The sequence below is a fragment of the Mustelus asterias genome, chromosome 21 (assembly GCF_964213995.1).
Source record: "Mustelus asterias chromosome 21, sMusAst1.hap1.1, whole genome shotgun sequence".
NCBI lineage: Eukaryota > Metazoa > Chordata > Chondrichthyes > Carcharhiniformes > Triakidae > Mustelus > Mustelus asterias.
Genome location: NC_135821.1, coordinates 79,244,920 through 79,272,306, shown reverse-complemented (window position 1 = coordinate 79,272,306; position 27,387 = coordinate 79,244,920). Strand labels below are relative to the sequence as shown.

At 41.8% G+C, this 27,387-nt stretch overlaps 1 long non-coding RNA gene across 1 annotated transcript; it reads right to left on the bottom strand.

The window, feature by feature from the left end:
* Positions 1 to 18,847: 18,847 nt before the first annotated feature.
* LOC144509451 (uncharacterized) lies at positions 18,848 to 26,590 on the bottom strand. Its single transcript, XR_013500464.1, has 4 exons — positions 26,498 to 26,590; positions 21,770 to 21,843; positions 20,349 to 20,441; positions 18,848 to 19,316 (listed from the first exon to the last, which is right to left on the bottom strand). It is a non-coding gene; the product is annotated as an uncharacterized LOC144509451 (long non-coding RNA).
* Positions 26,591 to 27,387: the final 797 nt, after the last annotated feature.

The following is a 27,387-nucleotide window of genomic DNA, read 5'->3' as shown; positions in this document are numbered from 1 at the left end:
ACCCAATAGTTATGTTTAAAAAGGAGCAAATTGAAACTGGCTTTCTTGAGTTAAAGTGAAGTAAGTTTATCAATGACTAAAAAGGTAAGGAGAAATGGTGAAACACACGCATTTACGTTCATATGGGTTATACAGAACAGCCCTGGAATTGTGAGGAATAGATGATGAAGTGTTGCAGCCATTATGAATTGATTCCACAGTTGGAGAGAGAGTTTTATACATTCCTGCAAAAGATGGCAATTTCCTTTTTCTAGCACTACTTCTGGTACTGTATCACACACATTCAGTGTGGAAAACCTCCAGCTACTTTTTTTTGCAACACACACACACACACACACACACACACACGCACGCACGCACACACATACATGCACACACGCGCGTACGCACACACACATACACGTGCACACATCACACATGCACTCACACACACGTGCGTGCACACACACACATACACGCACACACACATACACGCGCACACATCACACACACACAAACTTACAATGAAGACGCAGGCATATCCCAGCTCTCTCTCTCAGCTAGTTTTTAAATCCCCTTCTTTATCCACTCCACGAGGAAACAGGAATACGCTAGTCAGTTTAGATAATCACACCCAAGGTCTTTTAGATGAGATAGATGTAATATTCCTTCAACTTTTCTGGAGATGATAATCAGTCTCTGGATACTTTTAGAAGTACTTTGACTGGAAACAGAGGGAGGGATTCTATTGTCCCTTAGAGAAACCCCCTGCAGCCATTCCTGTCAGTACCTAACTATACATTCTCAGCTAGCTTCAGGGTGTGTGTCCATTTAAAAAAATAAAACTCAGGACTTTTTTAAGTCCAATATTCCGTGGTTTTTTTCTCCATCATCAGAACAATGCTCAGCTCAAAATTCACACATTTAATTTAAGCAAAGTTTTATTTGAAAATAATTGCACTTTGTTGATTCACATTCACCCTCAAGTTGGTCTTTTCCCTCTGCACGGGTATAATATTTAATCTGCAAACATTCAGACATACAAAGTAGGAGTAGAAGTGGGCCATTCAGCCCCTCGAACCTGCTCTGACATTCAATAAGTTCATAGCTGATCTGTTTGTGTTTCAATTTCCACATTCCCATCGAGAATCATAGAATTCCTACAGTGCAGAAGGATCAGCCCATTAAGCCAGCACCCACAACAATCCCACTCTACCCTAATAACCTTGGATTCCCTTGCCTAAAAGAATTTATCTACCTCCATCTTAAAAATATTCAGTGACCCCCATCTCCACCGACTTCTGAGGCAGAGAGTTCCACAGTCGCACAACCCTCTGAGAAGAAATATTTCTCTTTACCTCTGTCCCAAAAGGATGACCACTAATTTTAAAACAGTGCCCCTTAGTTCTTGAATTACTCGCAAGAGGAAACACCCTTTCCACATCCACCTTGCCAATGCCATTCAGGATCTTATAAACTTCAATCAAGTCACCCCTCACTCTTCTAAACTCCAGTGGAAACAAGCCCAGCCTGTCCAATCTTTCCTCATATGACAATCTGTTTGACAAGAGTTATTTATTCTGATGTTGTGTCTCACCAAATCAGTATAGATCTGTTTGCTTTTAAATACCAGCAATAAGATGTCCAACACCAGAGTGTGATACTTTTAGAAATGAATGTTATTCCACGAGAAATTGAACTTTTGATGGACTGAGTCTTATCTCCAGTGTAACTGGACACATGGAAATTTGATTTGATTTATTATTGTCACATGTATTAACATACAGTGAAAAGTATTGTTCCTTGCACGCTATACAGACAAAACATACCGTTCATAGAGAAGGAAATGAGAGAGTGCAGAATGTAGTGTTACAATCATAGCTCAGGAGTAGAGAAAGATCAACTTAATGCGAGGTAAGTCCATTCAAAAGTCTGACAGCAGCAGGGAAGAAGATGTTCTTGAGTCGGTTGGTACGTGACCTCAGACTTCTGTATCTTTTTCCCTATGGAAGAAGGTTGAAGAGAGAATGTCTGGGGTGTGTGGGGTCTTTAATTATGCTGGCTGCTTTGCCAAGGCAGTGGGAAGTGTAGACAGAGTCAATGGATGGGAGGCTGGTTTGCGTGATGGACTGGGCTACATTCATGACCTTTTGTAGTTCCTTGCAGTCTTGGGCAGAGCAGGAGCCATACCAAGCTGTGATACAACCAGAAAGAATGCTTTCTATGGTGCGTCTGTAAATGTTGGTGAGAGTCGTAGCTGACATGCCAAATTTCCTTAGTCTTCTGAGGAAGTAGAGGCTTCTACCGAGGAATATGGCATTGATTTTCATCCAGCGTGTGTGTTTAGCATTAATGACAGTCCTAGTTTAAGGTTAATCTGTCCACATTGGGAGCCATGAATCCAGTAGACCAAATAGGAGGAGGTGCAAGTGAAACTCTGCTTCACCTGAGAGGAGTGTTTGAAGCCTTGAATGGTGAGGAAGGAGGAGGTAAAGGAGCAGGTGCTGCACCTTCTGCGATTGCGGAGGAAGATGACTGAATGGGCAATAAGGACACTAAAAAGTGAACCAATTGGGGCAAGGAAGAACTGTCGTCTGCCAAACTGGTTCAGGGAAGACAAATTTGCAGATGGCGATGGTTGGTGTCTGTTTCATCATCGTCACATTTCCCACAGTTCCAAATATCAGGAATATGGCATTATTATATTGAAGGTAATGGATAACTAGTAGTGACCATTAATTTAATTAAATGAATGAAATAACCTCACATGTCAGAAGTAGAGTTTTATAACCTTTTCAATCTGGATATTGCATTTCCGGCTTAGATTGACATTAATAGTTTAGCTATTGCCCGAATATGTTCATATTTTAATATCCTAAAGTGATTTTATTCTCTTTCGAGGTGATTCCCTGTGCCAGCAGCAACCCTCAGCTCCCAGTCATTGAGACATTAATGAGTCTAGCAGCTCTGCAGCAAGTAACCAAATCATTTCTGCAGAATATTACATTCTGCACAGAATATATTACATTACATTTCTGACCCAATTGTCCCAAATCGCAATTATCCCAGAGAACAGTTCCAGTGCAACCCAATTAACCCAATCTCTTTTAAAACCCCCTCCTTGTCACCCAATTAGTTTCCAGGGAGGCTCATTCTAGGGACTGTTCGTCAATAATGGCATGTCTCCTGCAGAGAAATGTTCAGGAACCAAAGATAATGATGTATTCCTCATTGAAAAAACATCAATTGAAAGGTCCTTTTCCCCCTCTGTTCAATGACTCTAAACCCCAGGATTGAGGGACAATTGTCCAGTGCTGAGTAACGCTGTCCTCTTTGAAAAGGAACAACTGAGAAGGTTAATGTGATGGAATCAGGAAGTGAATATTCTGTGATTTTTTAATCTGTTGAAAACAGGTAATTAATCAGCGGGATTTCCATTAACAATATTTTGTTACAGAATGAGCTGTGTGAGTATTGATCCATGAAATTATATTATCAGCATGTTGGGGACGTGTTCAGTGATTTTACCTATTGGAATCTCTGTATAAGTTTGTCCAGGAATGTTTATTCGGATCCTGCAGAGAATCACTGGCAAATGCAGGATTTCATTTTCTACCAATTATTACCTATCAGGAAGGAACACTGGTGAAGGTTGGGTCCCGCTGGGAAACTCCGTCTCATTTCTCTCAGTGTTGAGGGCGAGTACTCTGTGACATGTCCTAACTCACAATAGCTGCATCTTGGGAATGGCTTCTGTCCCGCGTTTGGTCAATAACTCTATCTCAGCTTCTCCCGCCGGCCGTGTGCAGACCCATATTCTTGGTGTTATTTACAGAGGATTGTTATACTAAGGACATGTCACCCACTTATCCTGAGTCCTGTAAAATTACTCCTCATAGAGAAGGCTGCAAACAAAATAAGACAAGTTGTAAATGTGGACAAACATTTCTATTTGGTGAATGACCTTTGGTGAAGGAGGGCGGCACGGTGGCACAGTGGCTAGCACTGCTGCCTCACAGCGCCAGGCACCTGGGTTCAATTCCCGGCTTGGGTTACTGTCTGTGTGGAGTCTGTACGTTCTCCCTGTGTCTGCATGGGTTTCCTCCGGGTGCTCTGGTTTCCTCCCACAGTCCACAAAACGTGCTGGTTAGGTGCATTGGCCATGCTAAATTCTCCCTCAGTGTACCTAAACAGGCGCCGGAGTGTGGCGACCAGGGGATTTTCATGGTGACTTCATTGCGGTGTTAATGTAAGCTGACTTGTGACAATAATAAATAAACTTAAACATAAACCTTGGATGGAGCTGGAATAAAGGGATTGTATCACGGCAGCTAGCTAATAGGCTCAGTCGATGTGAAACAGAGAGTTCACTCTGGAGTTTGTAGTCTTTTGGATTTGAAATGTCCAGAGAAGGGCAAGGAATAGACCACAGGCCCCAGAGTGCCAGACAACCCACTTCTCACTGCCCAATAAATAACATGGGGACAGCTTATTGCAGTTAGCTCTCAAATGCTCTGTTATCCTCCCCATTTAAACTACTTACAGCTTGTGGGGAAAGGCAATCCTGATCTTTAAAGGGAATTTGCTCACCATTTAGCCCAGATATTATAGAAGACGATACTGTGGGGTGAGATGAAACATCAACTCTTCAAGTTTTCATGTTGCAGTATTTAACACATTTGAAGGTGTGAGAAATAGCTAAAAACAAGAGAAAAGGATGGAATTGTTCCAGCATTTCCCTTTCCTTCTGCATCTCATATCCAGTTTACATCAGACATGTCAATATCTCTCCTTTGCAATTTGTTTCTCCTTGTTCCCCCCCAGCTGGGCTTTGCTTTTACAATTGAAATGAAATATTAAGCTTCACATGTCAGCAAGGTTGCTGTCTCTGACACGCTGCTATTGCTGGGTCGGTTAATCAGCTTCATTCTGCTCATGTCTACAGCAGCTCACTGTACATTGTCAATGAATATTGTTTTAGACACAGGAGAACGGTGAAAATGAGAATGTTGCTTTTACCGCTTGCGATTAACTGTCAATGGAGAATAGAATTTAAATGGTATGATGCAGAAATGCAAGATTACATTACCGACTGTGTTTTTCAGGATGTGAACCTTTCAGAGACACCCACAGTTTTTTAAGTGAATGGCAGTTGGGGTGAAATGCAACAATCCCGCCCAGGATCCGGCAAAATGAAACCTCAACTTTCATTACTCAAATCATCCAAATCTTAAAAAAAAATCATGTTTAAAAATTAATTCCCCTTTTCGATAATTAGCCCCTCATATCTAACTCTGACTGCCAATCATACTCAGCAGAGAACACAGTAACTTTCTGTTTCATCTACATTTTGATAATGGCAATAGAATAATTGATATTCATAATAATTGACGGAGGAACATCTGCTTCCGTTACTCTCACAGTTACAAACACACAGAAAATATTATACAATTCATATATACATAATGTTAATAATTTCCAGAATAAAATGTATGTAACTCAAGACGCTTCTTGCTAAAATGATCAGAACAGTCGTAATTTACATGTGGAAGAGTAATCTCACAATCTATTTTTTCCCAGAAATATACTTAATTCTTAAAACTGATGAAAGTGTATCACACCATGGTTTAACGCAGGATGAAGTACAAACAGATCAGCTTCTTTCAATACAGTAGGTGAGGCGTATCAGTACACTCGGTCTTACAGATTATATCTACAATGTACATTTGCATTTCATGTCAAACATTTCCTGTGCAAACAGCCCCAGGGGGCTTTAAATAACGTCCAACCCTCTGTATAATATGGCAGCAAGGTGTCAATCTCACAATCCTATTTCCTTTAAGGTTCAATAGTGAAACTGTACTCCTTTCAGTTTGAATATTAAAATTGGTCAAATCAGAGAAATCACATCACTGTAATTTATGAAGACATTTACACTGGCTAGGGTCACTCTGAACCTCACAGAATAATCTTAATAGGACAACGCTCTGAAACAAACAAGAAACCATACTCATATTTATTCAAAACCAGGAACGAGACAGTAAGTTTCCTTCATATTATTCTCGTCATTCCAACCTATACTGAGTGTACCTGTGATATTGGGGTGGCACAGTGGTTAGCACTGCTGCCTCACAGCACCAAGGACCCGGATTCAATTCCCGGCTTGGGTCACTGTCTGTGCAGAGTCTGTACGTTCTCCCCGTGTCTGCGTGGGTTTCCTCTGGGCTCCGGTTTCCTCCACAGTCCGAAAGACGTGCTGGTTAGGTGCATTGGCCATGCTAAATTCTCCCTCAGTGTACCCAAACAGGCACCGGAGTGTGGCGACTAGGGGACTTTCACAGAAATTTTATTGCAGTGTTAATGTAAGCCTAAAGAGAAAATGCTGGATAATCTCAGCAGCTCTGGCAGCATCTGTAAGGAGAGAAAAGAGCTGACGTTTCGAGTCCAGGTGACCCTTTGTCAAAGCTGGTTTCAGATTCCAGCATTTGCAGTAATTTGCTTTTTTTAAATGTAACCTACTTGTGACAATAATAAATAAACTTTAAAAATACTTTCAACTTTAAAAACTGCTGCAAGTTTCTGCCGTGATGTTTCATGTGGCTAAACAGGCCAGTCCTTGGTCCATGGGGCAGAACTTTCCACAAGGTAGTAGAATTTGGAGTTCAGGATTTACTTCCTTATCTGCCACTGCTCTGCCTCATCATTGAGGCGTTGGGACCTATTTTAGCTACGAGGACAGATTGGACAAAATTGGTTTGTTTTCACTTGAACACTGGAGGCATCGGGGTGACCTGATAGAAGTTTACAAGACTATGAGAGGCACGGATAGCATGGATAGTCGGAATCTTTTTCCCAGGGTAGAAACATCAATTACTAGGGCACCTAGGTTTCAGGTAAAAGGGGGAAAGTTTAGGGGAGGTGTGAGAGGCAGTTTTTTTTTTACACACAGGACAGTAAGTGTCTGGAATGTGGTCAGAGGAGGTGGTAGAAGCAGATACACTAGCAACGGTGAAGAGGCAACTTGACAGATACGTGAATAGGCAGCAAAAAGAGGGATGTGGACCATATAGAGCCAAAAGGTCTTAGTTTAGAAAGGCACCATGTGTCAGAGCAGGCTTGGTGGGCCGAAAGGCCTGTTCCTGTGCTGTACTGTTCTTTGTTCTAAAGCATGATGCAGTTGGATGGGTAAGTTATCATCATTCTGAATAATTGGTAACAAGTTGCTGCCTATCATTAATGTCAATGCTGCTGAACTTGAAGGAGAGCTTCAGAGTATCTTTGAAGCATTTTCATTTGCAGTACACATTCCTGTACACTAATCCCTTTTCCCCCATTTAAAACCCCGACTGTCCTCAGGTGAATATGGTGTGTGTGTGTGCGCATGTATCTGTCTATCTGTGTGTGTGTGTGGCTGTGGGCATGTGCAATCTCTAAGTAATCTGTCCATCTGGTAATATTTAGCCAAATATCAATAGTTTAATCTTCCGCAACTTAGAGTATCGTTGACACAGAATTAGGTGAACTTTAGAAATAAAGGCTTTTTCGAATCTTGGGATTGTGCAGATGGGAGTCTTCAATGAATGCATCTTGATGTTGGACAATGATGTGTATCAGGATGTTTATTCCATTATTACTTTGAATTATGATTTATGAAGGTGAAGAATTCTTTAATTATTCAGATTGTGTTCTGATCTCCATAAAGACCGGAATACTTAAAGTAAAATTTGAACTCCCAGTGGTTAACTGAAGAACTGCACCACAACATTTCACACCTTAAAGAAAAAAACTTTATTATACAAAAATTAAAAAAGCAAATCCTAAATTAACACGATATTTTGCAAATACTTTGATTTTAAACCCCATTCTACTTTCACCCACAAGTTCCCCCACATATTACAAAATATTGGGGATTCATTCACTAATTCTGGGATCAAACTAAGGCATGTCACAGCTCTCAGGAATTCACTCTGGATTTCTCTTTATTGTTTCAGCTATTTCTGTGGTGCAAGTTCTTTTGCTATCCTTCGACTAGCATTTGGCTAGCTAGACGATTTTCTGACTCTCTAATCTCATGATTGTTGACTGGTTCAGCTTGAGCATGGATCTCACTTACCTCCCTGCTTAATAAATTTTTTAAATCAGAAAATAAATATTTTCTGATAGCCTTATGCTATGGTTCCAGTTCTTGACAGTTTCCTCTCGCTGCCTTCTCCAAACGTTACCCACGCTGACTGCCTGCATCAAAGTTGCTCTCAGGCTGAGTGCCTGCTTTCGTGAGAAAACGCAGGTTGCAAACCTAAAACAAAAGATTAGCTCCCCGCTTTGTCTATTTCCATAGTGATATGGCACACTTGAGCTGCATTTAACAGAAATGCAAATTAATTACTTTTCATCTTCAAAACAGCCCTTTGATTCTGGGACTCTCACAGAATCATAGAACCATACAGGGCAGAAGAGGCCCTTCGGCCCATCGAGTTTGCACTGACACATTAGAAACATCTGAACTCCCACCTAATCCCATCTGGCAGCACTGGGCCCATAGCCCTGAATGTTATGATGTGTCAAGTGCTTATCCAGATATTTTTTTAAAGGATGTGAGGAAACCTGCCTCTACCACCCTCCCAGGAAGCACATTCCAAACCATTACTACCCGCTGGGTAAAAAAGTTTTTCCTCACATCCCCCCTAAACCTTCTGCCCCTCACGTTGAACCTATGTCCCCATGTTACTGACCCTTCAACTAAGGGGAACAGCTGCTCCTATCCACTCTGTCCATGTCTCTCAATCTTGTACACCTCGATCAGGTCATCTCTCAGTCTTCTCTGCTCCAATGAAAACAACCCAAGCTTACACAACCTCTCTTCATAACTTAAATGTTCCATCCCAGGCAGCATATACAACTCCAACATGGCTCCCCTGCTTTTGTAATCTATGCCTGGGATTGATAAAGGCAAGTGCCTTTGCAATATGCCTTTTCACCACGCAACCAACATGCCCTTCCACCTTCAGAGATCTGTGGACAAATATGCCAAGGTCCCTTCGTTTCACAGAACTTCCTCGTGTCCTACCATTTGTTGAGTACATAAATAATCCTTATTTCTAATGGAGATAATGGCCATCTTTCCAGACTCTCTGTTTCCACCAGTGTTTACAAGTTGCTTTAAGAGCTTCTTCGATCTACAAAACCTGCATGAATAATTGAAACATCCCAAGTTTTCACTCTTTACTGCAAAGTATTTTCTGAGATGTCTTGAGCTAAACAATCTCCTCCGGAGAGATCCAGGTGGCCATTATGATCCAAGGTGAGAATATCATCCTAGCAACACAATAAAACCTCCCCTTTGAACTGTCATTATCCCAGGTCTGTTTGATTTGTACTTACTTCAGGGTTGTTTATCAGTTTCTCAATCAGGTATTTCCATTTACCTTGCATTTAAAATTCAATTCCTAAAACTAAAAGCGATACCTATGGAACACATGAATTACAAACTTAAATATTGATAACATTTATCTCACTCTAAGTTACTGTTGAGTATGCTTTTTTTGTTGCAGTGTTTTGTATTCCATATTCGTCTACACATTCCACCTCATTAAAATAAGATCAATTCCGTAATTCTCTCCAAAGTTGTCTGTCAACCAGGACACACATTTGAAAGATAAGAAAGGGTTGTCTACCCAGTTTTCCATTTGTTGTTCTGTAAAATACACTAAGATCAATCAAGCTCATTGTGCAATGATGACGAACGAGTTGAAGGTTGAGTTGCCAGCGTGATTTTTCATAGTTTCCCTCTAAATGCCTTTCCATTTTTGTATGACTCAACAATGTGTCGATTCCTCTATTGGAACTCCACTGCACCCAGTAGAAATGCTTGACAAACAGTTTTTGTTTGTCCTTTTCTAGGTAAAAGATGTTCGCCGGCCTGCAACGATTTGCATTTGAAGGATCAAGGAAAGCTGTTAGCCAGAACAACTGTTGCAACGTTCAGATGGAGTTTCAAGGAGTTGTTAGGTTTCTGAGCTCATCACCTCAGCAGTTCACCAGATATGCCGACCCCAGGCACCAAGAAGCTGCTAAAACTCAACATCCCAGGATCTTGATCACTGGTCTCGAAAGTTTTTAAACAGCTTCCGGTGCTGTTCTTGTTCCTTTGCAATTCTGTACAAATGGTGCTAATGCCCTTGGAATGACCCTAGTTCTTTGTTGAACATTGCTTCTTTTACCTTTCCCTATTATTTCCCTGTGGAGCTGTTGTACTCTGTGTGACCACCAATAGACTGGGGCATACGGCATGATATTTTCATTTATGTTGCTTCTATAAATTGGGAATGGATAAAAATGGCCATTCAACATCAGCTGAATTGGGGCATGCCGGTAATAAGGACTGAGAATATAAGAAAGCACAAAACAGAAAGGGGCAAGTGTACTCTTAAATCTCACTTATTTTATATGAAGTGAGATTTGACAAGGTACCGCACGGTAGGTTGTTGCATAAAGTTAAATCCCACGGGATCCAGGGTGAGGTATCTGAATGGATACATGTGGTGAACCATTGTTGGTTACCACCAGGAGTGCTGATCCAGACCGTATGCGTCCTCTCCTCGAACTCCCCCTGCCCACCAGCATCAAAGCACTGAGAAGATGTTTAGGCTTCTTCTCATACTATGCAGAGTGGGTTCCCAATTACGCGGACAAAGCCCGTCCGCTCATCAAGTCTACCTCCTTTCCCCTAACAACAGAGGCTCGCTTAGCCTTTGCAAGAATAAAAGCCGACATCGCGAAAGCCACGATGCACGCTACCGATGAGTCCATCCCCTTCCAGGTGGAGAGTGATGCATCGGATTTCGCCCTGGCCGCCACACTTAACCAGGCGGGCAGGCCCGTCGCCTTTTTCTCTCGCACCCTCCAAGGCCCTGAAATTCGACATTCGGCAGTAGAAAAGGAGGCCCAGGCCATTGTGGAGGCCGTTCGGCATTGGCGCCATTACGTGGCGGGAAAACGGTTCACTCTACTCACGGACCAGCGGTCCGTGGCGTTCATGTTCAACAACACGTTACGGGGTAAGATCAAGAATGATAAGATTTTGAGGTGGAGAATCGAACTCTCCACCTACAATTATGATATCATGTACCGTCCAGGGAAGCTCAACGAGCCCTCGGACGCCCTGTCGCATGGAACATGCGCTAGTGTGCAGGAGAATCGATTACAGGCTCTCCACAATGACCTCTGCCATCCGGGGGTCACTCGGCTCTTCCACTTCATAAAGGCCTGGAATCTACCCTACTCGTTGGAGGATGTCAGGTCCATAACCAGAAGCTGCCGGGTATGCACGGAATGCAAACCGCACTTCTACCGACCTGACAGGGCACACCTCATTAAGGCCACTCGTCCCTTCGAAAGACTGAGTGTGGACTTTAAGGGCCCCCTTCCCTCGACAGATCGGAATGTGTACTTCCTCAATGTGATTGATGAGTACTCACGATTCCCTTTTGTCATTCCCTGTTCTGATATGACCGCTGCCACGGTTATCAAGGCATTTCGTGATCTTTTCACCCTGTTCGGTTACCCCTGTTATATCCACAGCGATAGGGGCTCGTCGTTCATGAGCGACGACTTGAGGCAATACCTGCTCTCACACGGGATTGCCTCTAGTAGAACCACGAGCTACAACCCAAGGGGGAACGGACAGGTTGAACGAGAGAATGCTACAGTCTGGAAGGCTGTCTTACTGGCGTTGAGGTCTAAAGGTCTTCCAGTCTCCCGTTGGCAAGAGGTACTCCCTGATGCGCTCCACTCCATACGCTCACTCCTGTGTACGGCAACCAACGCTACTCCTCATGAGAGAATGTTTTCATTCCCTAGGAAGTCTTCCTCTGGGACCTCATTACCGTCTTGGTTAACGTACTCAGGACCTGTCCTCCTGCGGCGGCATGTTAGGACCCGCAAGTCCGACCCTTTGGTTGAACAGGTCCATCTCCTCCACGCCAACCCTCAGTATGCCTACGTGGCATATCCTGACGGGCGAGAGGACACGGTCTCGATTCGAGATCTGGCGCCAGCAGGGGGCTTGGAAACCCCTGTCGCTCCCACACCCCCAGTTAGGGACCCCCCAACCATTATCTCCCCTCCTGACACGGCGCGGGCAGTATCGGGACCACCACTTAACCCTCTTACTCCCGTGTACAGCTTGCCTGAGTCCAGGAGATGGTCGCCACTTCAAGGCGTGCCCGAGTTCAGCGGATTGTCACCACCTCGTGGTCTACCGGCCCGTGAGGTACTGGAGGAGTCGCTGGACACCGCCTTGGAGAGAACCTCACCGCGATTGCCTGAACCAGTGTCATCGCCGGTGTTGAGGAGGTCACAGCGACGGTGCGGTCCCCCAGACCATTTGAACTTATAGACAGATGAACAATTGTTCTGTGTTTTGTGCCCCGCCGGCCTTTGTTTTCAAAGGAGGGGTGAATGTGGTGAACCATTGTTGGTTACCACCAGGAGTGCTGAGCCATGGTCTGGCCAGTACTATGAGTCTGTAGATATGTTACTGTTGGGGTTAGGGTTGGGCTGTTCTACCTGTTAATATAGTCCTATGGTACACCCCAGTTGGCTCCGCCTCCTGGGAGAGGTATAAAGGTCACTGCTCTGCCTGGTGACCCTTTAGTCTGGGATTATATATTGTATATAGTAGCTCTGTTATTGTTGGCAATAAAAGCCTTTATTTCCCGGGTACATCCTGCCTCCCGTGTGATTTATCGCACATCAATACAAAAAGAGGGTGGTTGTAGAGAGTTGTTTTTCAAACAGGGTCCTGTGAGCAGTGCTGTGCCTCAGGGATCAGTGCTGGGCCCACTGTTATTTGTCATTTATATTAATGATTTGGATCAGAATATAGGAGGCATGGTTAGTAAGTTTACAGATGACAACAAGATTGGTGGCACGATGGACAGTGAGGAAGGTTATCTCCAACTGCAGCGGGATCTTGATCAATTGGGCCAGTGGGCTGACGAATGGCAGATGGAGTTTAATTTAGACAAATGCGAGGTAATGCATTTTGGTAAATTGAACCAGGGCAGGACTTACTCAGTTAAGGGTAGGGCGTTGGGGAGAGTTACAGAACAAAGTGATCTAGAGGTATGTGTTCATAGCTCCTTGAAAGTGGAGTCACAGGTGGACAGAGTGGTGAAGAAGGCATTCGGCGTGCTTGGTTTCATTGGTCAGAACATTGAATACAGGAGTTGGGATGTCTTGTTGAAGTTGTACAAGACATTGGTAAGGCCACACTTGGAATACTGTGTGCAATTCTGATCACCCTATTATAGAAAGGATATTATTAAACTAGAAAAAGTGCAGAAAAGATTTACTAGGATTCTACTGGGACTTGATGGATTGAGTTATAAGGAGAGGCTGAATAGACTGGGACTTTTTTCTCTGGAGCGTAGGAGGCTGAGGGGTGCCCTTGTAGAGGTCTATAAAATAATGAGGGGCATAGACAAGGTAGATAGTCAATATCTTTTCCCGAAGGTAGGGGAGTCTAAAACTAGAGGGCATAGGTTTAAGGTGAGAGGGGAGAGATACAAAAGTGTCCAGAGGGGCAATTTTTTCACACAGAGGGTGGTGTCTGGAACAAGCTGCCAGAGATAGTAGTAGAGGCAGGTACAATTTTATCTTTTAAAAAGCATTTAGATAGTTACATGGGTACGATGGGTATAGAGGGATATGGGCCAAATGCAGGCAATTGGGATTAGCTTAGGGGTTTTAAAAAAAAATAAGGGTGGCATGGACAAGTTGGGCCGAAGGGCCTGTTTCCATGCTGTAAACCTCTATGACTCTGACTCTATAATAGATTTGGCCACATTTACTGAGTTCTTGAGACAAAGTTCAGACTAACTGCTTCCAATCCCCCCAAAAAATGTAAAAAATAGAAAAAAAACCAAGTAAACTCTCAAATATCTATCGTTTGCAGTTTTCAAAATCTGCTCCTGTACTTTTTCTATTGCTCTGATCTCACAGCCGGATATTGAGCAGATAAAATTTCTGAACTTTGAAATTCAGAGGAAAGACGGAATGAAATGTCTAATTTTTAGTCGAGGGGAATTTGGGAGAGAATCCAGTTGTCAGGATTCTGGACCATTTGATATACATTCCAGTGGGAATAATCAGGAACAACTCTTAAATTAGAAAGATCTCTGATTTTTGACTGGAACACAAATTTAGCAATTCCTGTTTTGAACTGTTTGAACCTGACAGTGACGTTGTCAGCGCTGTAATTAACGCTGACCACATTCCCACTCCATCACCATATCACTTTATTCCATAATGTCACTCGATTCTACCTGCCCCAGTTCATCTGCTGCTGAAACCTATGTCCAAATGCCTTTGGCCTAGACTTAGCGATTCCAACAAACTCCTGGCTAACTCCACAAATTCCATCCTTCATAACCTCCAACTCATCCAAAACTCAATGCCCGTATCCTAAATCGCAACAAAGTCACATTCGTCTATTACTCACTGTGCCCCTGAGCAATGCCTCAAATTTAAAAATTCACATCCATGTTTTCAAATCCCATCATCACCTCTGTACCATCCTCCAGCCCCACTACTCGCTCAGATATCTACACTCACTCAGCAGATGACGCTTACCCGCCCACTCACCATAACCCTTAATTCCTTTACTGTTCAAAAATTTATCTATCCTTGCCTTAAAAACATTCAATGCGGTAGCCTCAACTACTTCACTGGGCAGGGAATTCCAGATTCACAACCCTTTGTGTGAAGAAGTTCCTCCTCAACTGTCCAAAATCTGCTCCCCTTATTTTAAGGCTATGCCCTCCGATTCTAGTTTCACCTGCCAGTGGAAACAACTTCCCTGCTTCTATCGTATCTATCCCCATCATAATTTTATATGTTTCTCTAAGATCCTCCCACAGTCTGAAAGACGAGCTCGTTAGGTGCATTGGCCATACTAAATTCTCCCTCAGTGTACCCAAACAGGCACTAGAGTGTAGCGACTGGGGATTTTCACAGTAACTTCATTGCAGTGTTAATGTAAACCTACATGTGACACTAATAAATAAACTTTAAACTTTAATGAACTGATTTGCTCATCATTATGTGAAACCCGAATTCTGTACATTTACGACAGCCAATGACAATTGACTTTGAGACTCCAGGATCGACCTGTCAATCGTGATGGGACTATTTGGAACTAATGGGTCTGAATTATTGATATTTACGATGAGCAGCAAGGAACCCTATACTGAGTCTTGCTAAATCTCAGTGGAAGCAGAATTCCAGTTATAAAACACATTGATTGTAAGCTTTTCCTTCCTGCCAATGAGACTGCTTTGGATCCAACTTGGTACTTTCCCTTGGATCTCTCAAGCGTTTAAGTTACTGATCAGTCTGCCACGTAAGATCTTGTGGAAAGATTTGCTAAAATCGATACAAACTGCAATCAAACACACTATCCCCAAGATCTTTTAAGTGAAACAGGGGGTTAACTCTCTGCTGGTTAGTGTCATGTCCCCGCACAAAGAAAAATGGTGGTGGCTCTTGCAGGTCAAATATCTCGGTCCAGGACATCAGAATTCCTCAGGGTAGTGTTGTAGGCCCAACCATCTTCAGCTACTTCATCAATGACCTTCCTTCCATCATGTCAGAAGTGGGGATGTTTGTTGATTGGTGCTGAACATGGCACATTTGTGAATCCTCAGATAATGAAGCAGTTCTTGTCCATGCGCAGAAAGACCTGGGCAACATTCAGGTTTGGGCTAAGTGGCAATAGCATTTGTGCCAATCAAGTGCCAGACAATAACCATCTCCAAAAAGGGAGAATTAAAGCATTGGTGAATTCCCCTGCTATCAACATCTTGAGTGATACAATTGGCCAAAAACTGGCCTAGACCTATAAACACTGCGGCTAGAGGCTGGGATATTTGCAGAGAGTAACTCATCTCCTGACTGTCCATAGCCTGCTCACTGTCTACAATGCACAAGGATCATCGACACGGATGCCATCATCTCACGTGAGAACACCATCTACCAGGTACACGGTACCTACTCTTGCAACTCGGCCAACATTGTCTACCTGATACGCCGCAGGAAAGGATGTCCCGAGGCATGGTACATTGGGGAAACCATGCAGACACTACGACAACGGATGAATGAACACCGCTCGACAATCACCAGGCAAGACTGTTCTCTTCCTGTGGGGGAGCACTTCAGCAGTCACGGGCATTCAGCCTTGGATCTTCAGGTAAGCGTTCTCCAAGGCGGCCTTCACGACACACGACAGCGCAGAATCGCTGAGCAGAAACTGAGAGCCAAGTTCCGCACACGAGGACGGCCTAAACCGGGATGTTGGATTTATGTCACATTATCAGTAACCCCCACAGCTTTCCCCCTGGACTTGCAGAATCTCACCAGCTGTTCTGTCTGGAGACAATACACATCTCTTTAACCTGTGTTGAATGTTCCCTCAACCCACATTGTCTGTACCTTTAAGACCTGGCTGGCTGTAGGATTCGCATTCTAATCAGTATTCTGCAACTTGATTTTGTCTGTTTGCACTGTTTGAGAGCACATTTCCACTCCATCTGACGAAGGAGCAGTGCTCCGAAAGCTTATGGTATTTGCTACCAAATAAACCTGTTGGACTTTAACCTGGTGTTGTGAGACTTCTTACAATGCACAAGGCAGGAGTGTGATGGATGAAAGCAGCTCCAACACTCAAGAAGGTCGACACCATCTAGGACCAAGCAGCCCACTTGCTTGGCACTCATCGATCAGCTTCAACATTCACCGCCGCCATCCCCCCTCACCCTGCTCCCCACCGACGCACAGTGGCAGCAATGTCTACCATCTACAAGATGCACTAATAGCTCACCAAGGCTCCTTCCAAACCCACTATACCCGCTACCTGGAAGGATAGGGCAGCAGGTTCAAGGGAACACCACCACCTGGACATTATCCAAGCCACGCTCCATCCTGACTTGGAAATATATCGCTGTTCCTTCACTGTCACTGGGTCAAAATCCTGGAACCCCCTCCTTAACAGCGCTGAGAACGTATGTACACCACATGAACTGGAGTGGTTCAAGGCAGCAGCCCACCACCACAAGTGCAGTACAATAAGGAATGGGCAATAAATGCTGGCCTAGCCAGTGACACACAATTCCGTGGAAGAATATAAATAAAAACTCATTCAGCTCTCTGAAATGGGCAATAAATGCTGGCCCAGCCAGCGACATCCCATGAATGATTTAAAAAAACAATTTTCTTGTTCCTTTTCTCCCAACTATTTAGCTGATGGATGGCCAATGAGCTTTGAAGACAGCAGTGCTCAGAGAGATTGGGGTTGGAGGCAGGAGTATGATCTCCAGGAACCGGAGACTGACATCGAGGTCATAGAGGTTTACAGCATGGAAATAGGCCCTTCGGCCCAACTTGTCCATACCGCCCTTTTTTTTTAAACCCCTAAGCTAATCCCAATTGCCCGCATTTGGCCCATATCCCTCTATACCCATCTTATCCATGTAACTATCTAAACGCTTTTTAAAAGACAAAATTGTACCCGCCTCTACTAATACCTCTGACAGCTTGTTCCAAACACTCACCACCCTCTGTGTGAAAAAATTGCCCGTCTTGACACTTCTGTATCTCTCCCCTCTCACCTTAAATCTATACCCCCTAGTTTTAGACTCCCCCTACTTTTGGGAAAAGATATTGACTATCTAGCTGATCTGTGCCCCTCATTATTTTATAGACCTTAATAAGATCACCCCTCAGCCTCCTACGCTCCAGAGAAAAAAGTCCCAGTCTATCCAGCCTCTCCAACTCCACTCTAAACAGCAATGACGTCAAGTCGGATCAAAATAAAAAACTGCAATGAGCCCTCTTCATGCATTTCCTTTCAAACCCTTTGTTGAAAAATGTGACAATATATACTAATTATTTACACAGGCATGAAAAGCTTACGTCGCTGTATTAAGGTTTCAGTGTAGAAATCGTCAGCCAAAATTGAACACATAAAAATCAACTCAAAATGTACCAGGTTCGCAAAGGAACATGCCCACTTCCCTGTCCGTTCCAAGCCATTACTTGATACTTGACAAGAATTAAGCCTTTTTAGACTTGCCTATATTATGTTAATTGGACCCAAAATTCCTTTGAAGTTCTGCTGTAACTTCATCAGGAGACTTTCCAATCTGAATATATAATAGGTATTGATTGCAAACAAACCATCACAATCGTGTTGGATCATGTAAAGGTTTACACTGAACCCCCCAACAATTCAAGATTGAACTATCAGCAGCTGATAATATAGTCCATTCATAAAATAACCAATTCATAAAATCGTCATTAATACTTTTCACTCAGACAACGACAGCCATGACCAAAATTTAGACAGACTGGTACTGGATGCAAAAACTAGTACGTACATTTCTTAAACAAGTTACACAAAATGCTTGGTTGAGATTATATGCAAATCAATAGAAATATCTAACTGTTGGAGGGCCGAAGAACCTGTTCCTGTGCTGTAATTTTCTTTGTTCCAAAACATATGCAATAAGATCAAGGCAAGATATTTTTTAAATCAATTATTCGTGGCTTACGGTTAGCAAAAAAAGGCCAAATCAATTGTACAACGAAACCCACTCAGGATCAACTTTTGTCGCAAGATATGATTCATTTGTGGCCATGAAGCCGAGAAATATGAAAAATCCGGTTCGAACATCTTTCTTTCACAAGTACTCTGCATTTGTAAAGTCTTCACTATTCACAAAATCAAATCAGGTACAAGAGCCTGAACATTAAATCATTTCAACAATGTGGACAATACTGGTTTAAAATAACTCCACAGATAACAAACTGGTGCTCAAATGGCTGATTTTTATTTCAGAACATTGGTGAAACAGTCCTTTATGCCAGTGCTCTAATTCCGAATATAACTTACAAGGTAACGGAATTACATATTTTTCCAACTTCATAAAAAACAATTCTTTTGGCGACCTTTGCAATTTGGTCCAGATTACGCATCTGCAAAATGACACCAAATTAAAAAGGGTAAAATGATTTGGGTTATTTTGTATTTAAATTGTATGTTTGCTTTGTAAATGTCCAATGAAGTAGAACAATTGAATAAATGAATTACAGAGTAATTGATGTTAACGATGTTAAGTAAATGATGTTAATGTTCTTTTGTATTCCTCTATTTAACAAAATAAATCTTGAAATACAATTTGAAAACAATGATCCCTCCTTAAAATTCCATCTCAAATTCAAAATACTGTGGGTCAAAATGATGTATCCTCACGTAACCATCTTCACCTCCACTACTGTAACTATAAAGAAGAACAAGTATTGATTAGATTAGATCCTTGTACGTTCTCGTCTTCTCCAAAATTTGTATTAGAAAACAGGGCAAACATTTAGGTACAAAGATTGGTGCAGATATCCACATCAACAACTTTGGAATTGAGTTTGTGGAACTCATTCCTTCTTTCCCCCACTCTTCACTCAGACAGTTTGTCGTTCTTGGAGTGTTTTAGTAAGAGCTTTCCAGAATTCAATCTGTTCTGGCAAATTCAAACCCTTACCACACCAATCTACTAAATTAATTTCCTCCATCATGTTACTAAGACACCTGTAAAATGGTAAAGATAATTTTTCAAATGCCACTGTGAATATCTTCTTAGCAGTCAGCCATTCGGTCCAGTTGTGTAATTTATGTAATGATAATTTGTTTGCATTAAAATGTAAACTAAAGCCATGTAAACTAACATATCTATACTATCTTTAAATGTGCTAGCAGTTAAATATAAAATCCCTTTAGTTTCCTACATACTCTCAGAACAAGGAAAACAAGAAGCCCCATGAGACAAATTCTCTCTGAACATTCCTGAATGGAAATAAAATGTGCCTGGAATAGGTCTATTTGGATCATAGAATCCTTACAGTGCAGAAGGAGACCCTTCAGCCCATCATGCCTGCACCGATCCTCCAACAGAGCAATCTACCCAGGCCCTATTCCTGTAACCCCACATATTTACCCCGCTAATCCCCTTAACCTATTGTGGTACGCTAAGGCAATTTAGCATGGCCAAGCCACCCAACTTTCACATCTTTGGACTGTGGGAGGAAACCGGAGCACCCAGAGGAAACCCATGCAGATGCGGGGAGAATGTGCAAACCCCACATAGACAGTCACCCAAGGCTTGAATGAACCCGGGCTCCTGGAGCTGTGAGGCAGCAGTACTAACCACTGTACCACCCACATGTGTGACATTCAGGATCTAAAACAATAAAATGAAAATCCATCTTCTGCTAGTTTCAGTGCAACTCAATATGAGAAAGTTTCAAATGACTGTACTAACCTTTTCCCATCAGGGTGGAAAGCCACGCTGTTGATTGGTCCAAAGTGACCCTTGACTCTACCAAACTCCTCTTCAAATGACAAATGGAAAAACCTACAAAAGGAAAAGGAATTGATTTAAACTATCACACACATACCTATTCATTCCATAGCTATCGATGGACAACAGCCCCCAAGTACACTGTAACGCCAGGAGTGAAATAACCTGATTGTTTGGCAACTCCGAACATTACCCCTGCAAACATCCAACAGCACGATCTTGTGCCTTTGCTGACAGCTTCTCTTTCCTCAAAGTTGGGCTGCAAATTCATTTTTAGATAAAAAACTAAATATGTTTGAGCATTCTGCCTCATCTCTGGTTAATATCAGCTTCATTAACGATGGCCAAAACACAAATTACCCAATGTCACAATAGACAGGTTGTAGTGGCCATACAGAACCGTATTGATTGAAACTCAGTCACAGCCACCTGCAATCAGGAAACCAAGTGGAAAAATTTGGTTAAACACTCGATCAATAAAGTCCCTCAACTCAGATTACTGATGACAATTTTAATTTAGAACAATTATAAAGAGCTGTTTTGAAGACAAAGTAAATTCTCTGTCTCCGTTATCAAGAACAGAAAGTTCCTGGTTGAGTTGCAGGTTTGTGTTGAGTTTTGAAATAGGGAGCAGGCAATAAAGCTCGACTGAACTGTCCCCAAATTCAGCTTCTGCACAGATGATGCAACAACACTTCAGGCTGGACAATACAATTCCATAGTGGCTTTATAAAACAAAAAGAATAAAAAATGTGCAATGGAACAATGTCTAGCATAGAGGCAAAGCTGCAGTAACAGCTAATCTTTTTCCACTGCGAAATCACAAGTACAAGATTTAAGCAGACATTTCCTAATTCAAAAATTGGCACGGCAGCAGCTAATCACATTCTTCTGAAAGCAAACTTTTCAAAGACGCAAGACTTCCAAGCTGCACTTTGGAAAGTCTCCCAGTGGTGCACAATACTACTCCTAATTAATTGAGGTGATGTGGAGATGAACTGCATTGGACTGGGGTAAGCACAATAAGAAGTCTCACAACATCAGGTTAAAGTCCAACAGGTTTATTTGGAATCACGAGTTTACGGAGCTTTCAGGTGAGTGGCAGTCGGTGCATTAGCACTCACCTGATGAAGGAGCAGCTCTCTGAAAGCTCGTGATGCCAAATAAACCTGTTGGACTTTAACCTGGTGTTGTGAGATTTCTTACTGTAATTAACTGAGAGTAGGGCACAAAGCTTACTGAACGAACTGGATACCAGTAACACCATCTTAGACGCGTTCATAAATAACAAAAGCATTGTTAGGCTAAACTCACAAAACTAGCAGATGACATATCAAAGTGAAGGTCAGTGAATTAATTCCAGACCAGTATCTGCTGCTTACCGGGCCTCAAACTTGCCAATTCTGGTGGAGGTCGTTGTAACATCCATTGCTTCCTGACCACCACCAAGGACAACCTGTCAAATCAAAATCTAGTGTTGAGACAATTAACCAAAGCAGACTACAAGAATATAATATTAATAACGTCATTCACTCGTCAGATTTGCAAAGGATGTTCTAAGATGCAATGGCCTTTGGCAATTTATTAAAAGGGAATGATGCCCAGGCATCGAAACATGTAATATTCTGTATTTTTTAAAATTAATTTTATGGGATGTGAGTGTCGCTGGCTGGGCCACCATTTATTGCCTAAGCCCATCTCCCCTTTCAGAGGGCATTTGAGAGTCAACCACATTGCTATGGGTCTGGAGTCACATGTAGTCCAGACCAGAAGGACGGTGGATTTCCTTCCCGAAAAGACATTAGTGAACCAGATGGGTTTTTACGACAATCGACAATGGTTTTATGGTCATCATTAGACTTTCAATTCCAGGTTTTATTGAATTCAAATTTCACCATTTGCCATGGTGGGATTCAAATCCAGGTTCCCAGAGCATTACCCGGGGTGTCTGGATTACTAGTCCAGTGATAATGCCACTGCCTCCCCATATACTGACAATAAGCAGAATGCAGCCTAATTGAGGAGAATTGCAATGATCAGGTGTATATTACAACTGTTAAGGTTTGCTTCTTGTTAATACATCAGCTTTCAAATTATGCAGAGTCAGGTAAAAATCTTCCACATGAAAAAACATCCTCAGGCCATAAAATACAAACCAACCTGCACACCATCAAGGTTTAACAAAAAAAAAACAATCACCCTTTAATGTTCACTGCATGCATTGCAAAGGGTGCTCTCATCACTGTTTAGTTCAGCATTGGATATGGTCAATTAAACAGGAAAGTGTGTCATTTTTCATGAACACTGCTACTGTACAGATATGCCCTGAAGATCCTGTTACATGACTTAACCCAGAAATGAGTCGTACTCAGGATGATTTAATTTCACATGAACAGTGTGTTGGGTCACAAAATTACATGACACTTTAACCTTGACAGAGTAAAATTTGATGACAGCTGTGTTAATAATCAAAAATGTTGCCTAAGAAACCCAGTGTTAGCTGTAAACCATTATAGCAATGGTTTCAGAATCAGTCTGCAATATGAGGAGAAATTTCTTCACCCAGAGGGTGGTGAATGTGTGGAATTCACTACCACCTAATGTAGTTGAAGTCAAAATGTTGTCTGATTTCAAGAAGAAATTAGATATAGCTCTTGGGGCTAAAGGGATCAAGGGATATGGGGGGGGGGGGGAGGGAGAGAGAGAGAGAGAGAGAGAGAGAGAGAGAGAGAGAGAGAGAGAGAGAGAGAGAAAATCAGGATATTGAAATCGATGATCAGCCGTGATCAAAATGAATGGCGGAGCAGGCTCGAAGGGCCGAATGGTCTCCTCCTGCTTCTAGTTCTATGCTTCTATCCGACACGTCATTTCTGTTGGCAGCCCTGATCTAGCAGTTAATCTAGATCGGCAAAGTTTTTTGATGTTGTGGCTGATGAGCTGTAAAGAAATTCAAATTAATATTCTGATTAATTTACACACAACCCAAGCCACCCATACTAAAAGATCCTGGTGCTTTGATGTAGAATCTATGCACAACATTCAAACTGGAGAAACTCATGAATACGGTAGAGTGATGTTAGAGCTAAACTGTTTGGCATTGCAGGCTAGATTCCTGTCTCTCAGGCTACACGACCACAAGGAGAAATCCTCGATCTAGATAAAGATTTTGTTACAACTGTAAATCGCAGGACAAAACTGAATGTCACGAGAACCTGTTATTTACTTTCAGTGATTATACTGCTTTAAAAAGTGTTTCATTAAACACGTTTCTCCCACTTGAGGAGATGTAGCATTTTTCAGTTTTGGGGAAACCTGTGGAAACAACAGGTTTGACCACCTACAGGAGGAAGCCTCACAACACCAGGTTAAAGTCCAACAGGTTTATTTGGAATCATGAGCTTTCAGAGCGCTGCTCCTTCCTCGGGTGAGTGGAGGAGTCACACCTACAGGAGAATCACGTACAGCTCATACTGCGGAAACATGGATCGGTATTCATCTCAGGTACAGAAACCAATCAAGGAGATGCTACACTGTTTAAAACAATTCCCCAGGCCAGAATTTAACTACTGCTAGATATTTTAGATTAAAATATTTGTTTTTAATCAGCAGGCAATATTAAACATTGGTTAATATCCCACGGGCTTTAATTTTTGTATATTTAGACAAAGTAATGGTATTATCAACTCTAACTTGGACATCAGTTCTGGCGTAAAATAAAAATATGAAATGAGAAATATTAATTCCGTTCCTGTGGTTCTTTCACAAACCAGAATCTGCCTGTCAGTCTCGATATAGGCAGATAGTCTCATAATATCCAGTAGTTTTCTAAATAGAATGCGAATTAGTTATATCCCAAATATCTTTCCATTGTGGGATATGCAGAGTAGCAGAGTCTATACAGATAAAGGGTCTTTGCATTCTGAACTCAGACAAAGTAGCTATGGGTTGTGTCATCTTCCATCCCTTGCAAAGAATGAGCTGAGGGAAATGTGTAGAGAGCGGTTTAAATTATAAACCCGTAGTAAAATATTAAACTGTGGTAGAAAGCACTGTTCTTTTAGAGGATTAAAATTGGAAGCAGTTGCGTCAATCTCAGAGCAGGTCTCAGCAAGTAGCCAGGCAGATAACATTAGTACCAACACCTGAATAACTTTCATCTCTAAGTCACTGAGGCAGAAACAGCTTAATTGAAAATGACCTTTTCCATTAAGCTGAATGTCTACAAAGGGTGATGTATCGAGTCAGTTATTGTACCCATAGAGGTAATGATCGCAGTATCAGCTTTCCTCTATCTACATCATCAGTAGGAAAAGACTGCAACTTGTGTGAAAAATAGAGCTGCAAGCCAAAAGTGAAAGGTAGCCTTCAACATTGCAATGTATTAAATGAAGTGTAACTGAGATTTAAGTGGAATACTAATCCTTTCTGAGATAGCCTACTCTAAATACAGTCGTGCTGTTCCCAACTGAACACTAGAGATAAATGGAAGTCATGGAATGAAGTTTATTTACAAGCATTTGACAAACTATTAATTTATCAACCATCAAATCAGATCATATGCTTCAACTACTAAACAAATTCCCTAAAATTAATTTGCATTTTGTGCCTTTGACTTTATCGTAAAAAGTCCTTTTCCACCTCCAAAAATTCATTAAATATTTTCAAGTATGAATACCATTTAAAAAAAACTTTTATCCCTGGATGTTACTTTCTAAATGAATAAATCATTTACATTTCACCGCGCAGAACTTTCACCCCTCAACTCCATGAGAAACTGAAACAAAGCTTGTAAAAAAAGTTTGAAAATTTACAATCTATTTTTAACCATTTCTCTGCTCTGGAAGTTTAACGGAAACATCGTTCCTCAGGTATTATCATTGTCTGTCACAGCGCTTTCACAAGAATTGCACTCATCAGTACTAATCAAAACAGAAAGTACAATGAGCTGGAAACATGAAGGTTAAAGACAATGAGTGGCATGAACTGTAATGAATCAAGCTACATAACCTGAACTCATTTTAACCCCAATTAACCATTTTAAACATCAGTAAAAGCATGCTGAAACTTGTGATAGCAACAAGAACAATGCCTTCCACAACAGCTTAATACTTCACCATGGGCTCATAATTGAAGCTGCTCCCAAGGAATTAATATCGCTATTTTATAAAATATTTTGGAATATAATGGAATCGTGTAAAATAGAAACTGATCAAATGAACTTTTACTTCACACAACAGGATCAGTTATGTAACATTTATATAAATTTGCATGAACTATAGAAGTAATTTGTTTTTATATCAAAATGCTGCATCATTTTTATCGTACTTTCCTCGCAGGATCATCAATAGTAGTCCATTCGGCCCACTCTGCACATTCACTAAGATCATGGCTGATCTGATTATGACCTTAACTCCACTTCCCTGCCTGCCCCCCATAACTTCTGACTCCCTGGCAGAAGGAGCTAGTTAGAAACTTCCAAGCACTTTCTATTGATTAAATTGCACTTAGAATAGGGAATAGTCACATTGGTGAGCTATCTACTTGTTCTACCATTCTTTTTGTAGTTTACAGTGCACGGAAATAAAACGGTGTGTAAATGATCCAGGGGGTGTTCCAGGAGTTACCGTGCAGAAGAAACATCGATAATTACGCATGGCCCTAAATACAAAAAGGGAAGGAACATCAACTAAGCTGAGTATTGTAGTTTGGGAAGGAAATATTACTAGCAATAAAAGGTACATTACACAAGTGAGCTGAACTGCACTTGTGTTTATTAAGAAGTATTCATGCACATGGGGCGTAGTGGTATTGGTCACTGGACTAGTAATCCAGCCTTATTCTCTGGTGACCCGGGTTTGAATCCCTCCACAGCAGATGGTGAAATTTGAATTCAAATTATGGGATTGAAATGTTGACAACAGAACCATTCACTAACATCCTTCAGGGAAGGAAATCTGCTGTCCTTACCTGGCCCACAGCAATGAGGTTGATTCTTAATTGCCTTCTGAAATGTCTCAGCGAGGTTCGAGGGCAATTACGGATGGGCAATAAATGCCCACGTCCCATCAATAAAAAAAACACAATTCACGTATGTTAATTAAACAACTTACATGTTCCACAATAGGTGAAATAGCAGCTGAATTCACAGGCCGTTCAGTCCTGAATGTTTTCAAGTGTTCCAAAGTTGCAGAATCAAACAGCTATAATAGAAAAAGGAAATTGAAAAAAACTATTTCAAACTAGTGACGCAAGGTGATATATTTGTTGTTATTTACACATCTTTGAGTATCTGATTCTATCTTTGCTGCACCAGGCCCTCCAGCAATAAACTTCCTACATGCCTTTCTAAAGAATTTGGTTTTGGTTTGGAGACAGCAGGGGTAGCCAGCGGGCTGGGTGGGTGTCAACATGGAATATCTGGGCCGGCTTAAATGATCCTGATGGCCTTTTATCACCCACTTCATGTAGGCTAGGAAAATTACATCAATTAAGATGAGAAAAATAATCGCTTCACAAATATGCTTCCATTAGCAAGAATATTTAAGCTACAAAATGCTAGACAAGATAAATGGTCATTTGCATTGCAATAACTTAAATTCAAATCGCAATTAATAAAGATTTCAAAAATTGGTGACGCCGACTACTAATAAACTGAGCTTCAATGTTTAGTTTGATTGTGTCAGAACCATGCGGTTCTAACCTTGTTCCAGCTCTGATCCAGGACTGGAAGCAAAAGCTGGATGCTGGCAATTGAGAGTTGCTGCATTTGACTGAGTAAGACACCAAGGAGCCTTGGCAAAACCAGGCGGATCAAAGCTTATTCTTACTGTAAACAAAATTCCTCACTTTTCATGAGCAGATTTTGTACATCATGTATTGATATTGGTGAGATTGGAACAGTGTGCAGAATCTGGTCAATCCACAGCTAAACTTGCACTCAACAAATTATAAGTGATGACATATGAATCAGTGACTGTTAAATAAGAAAAAATCCATACCT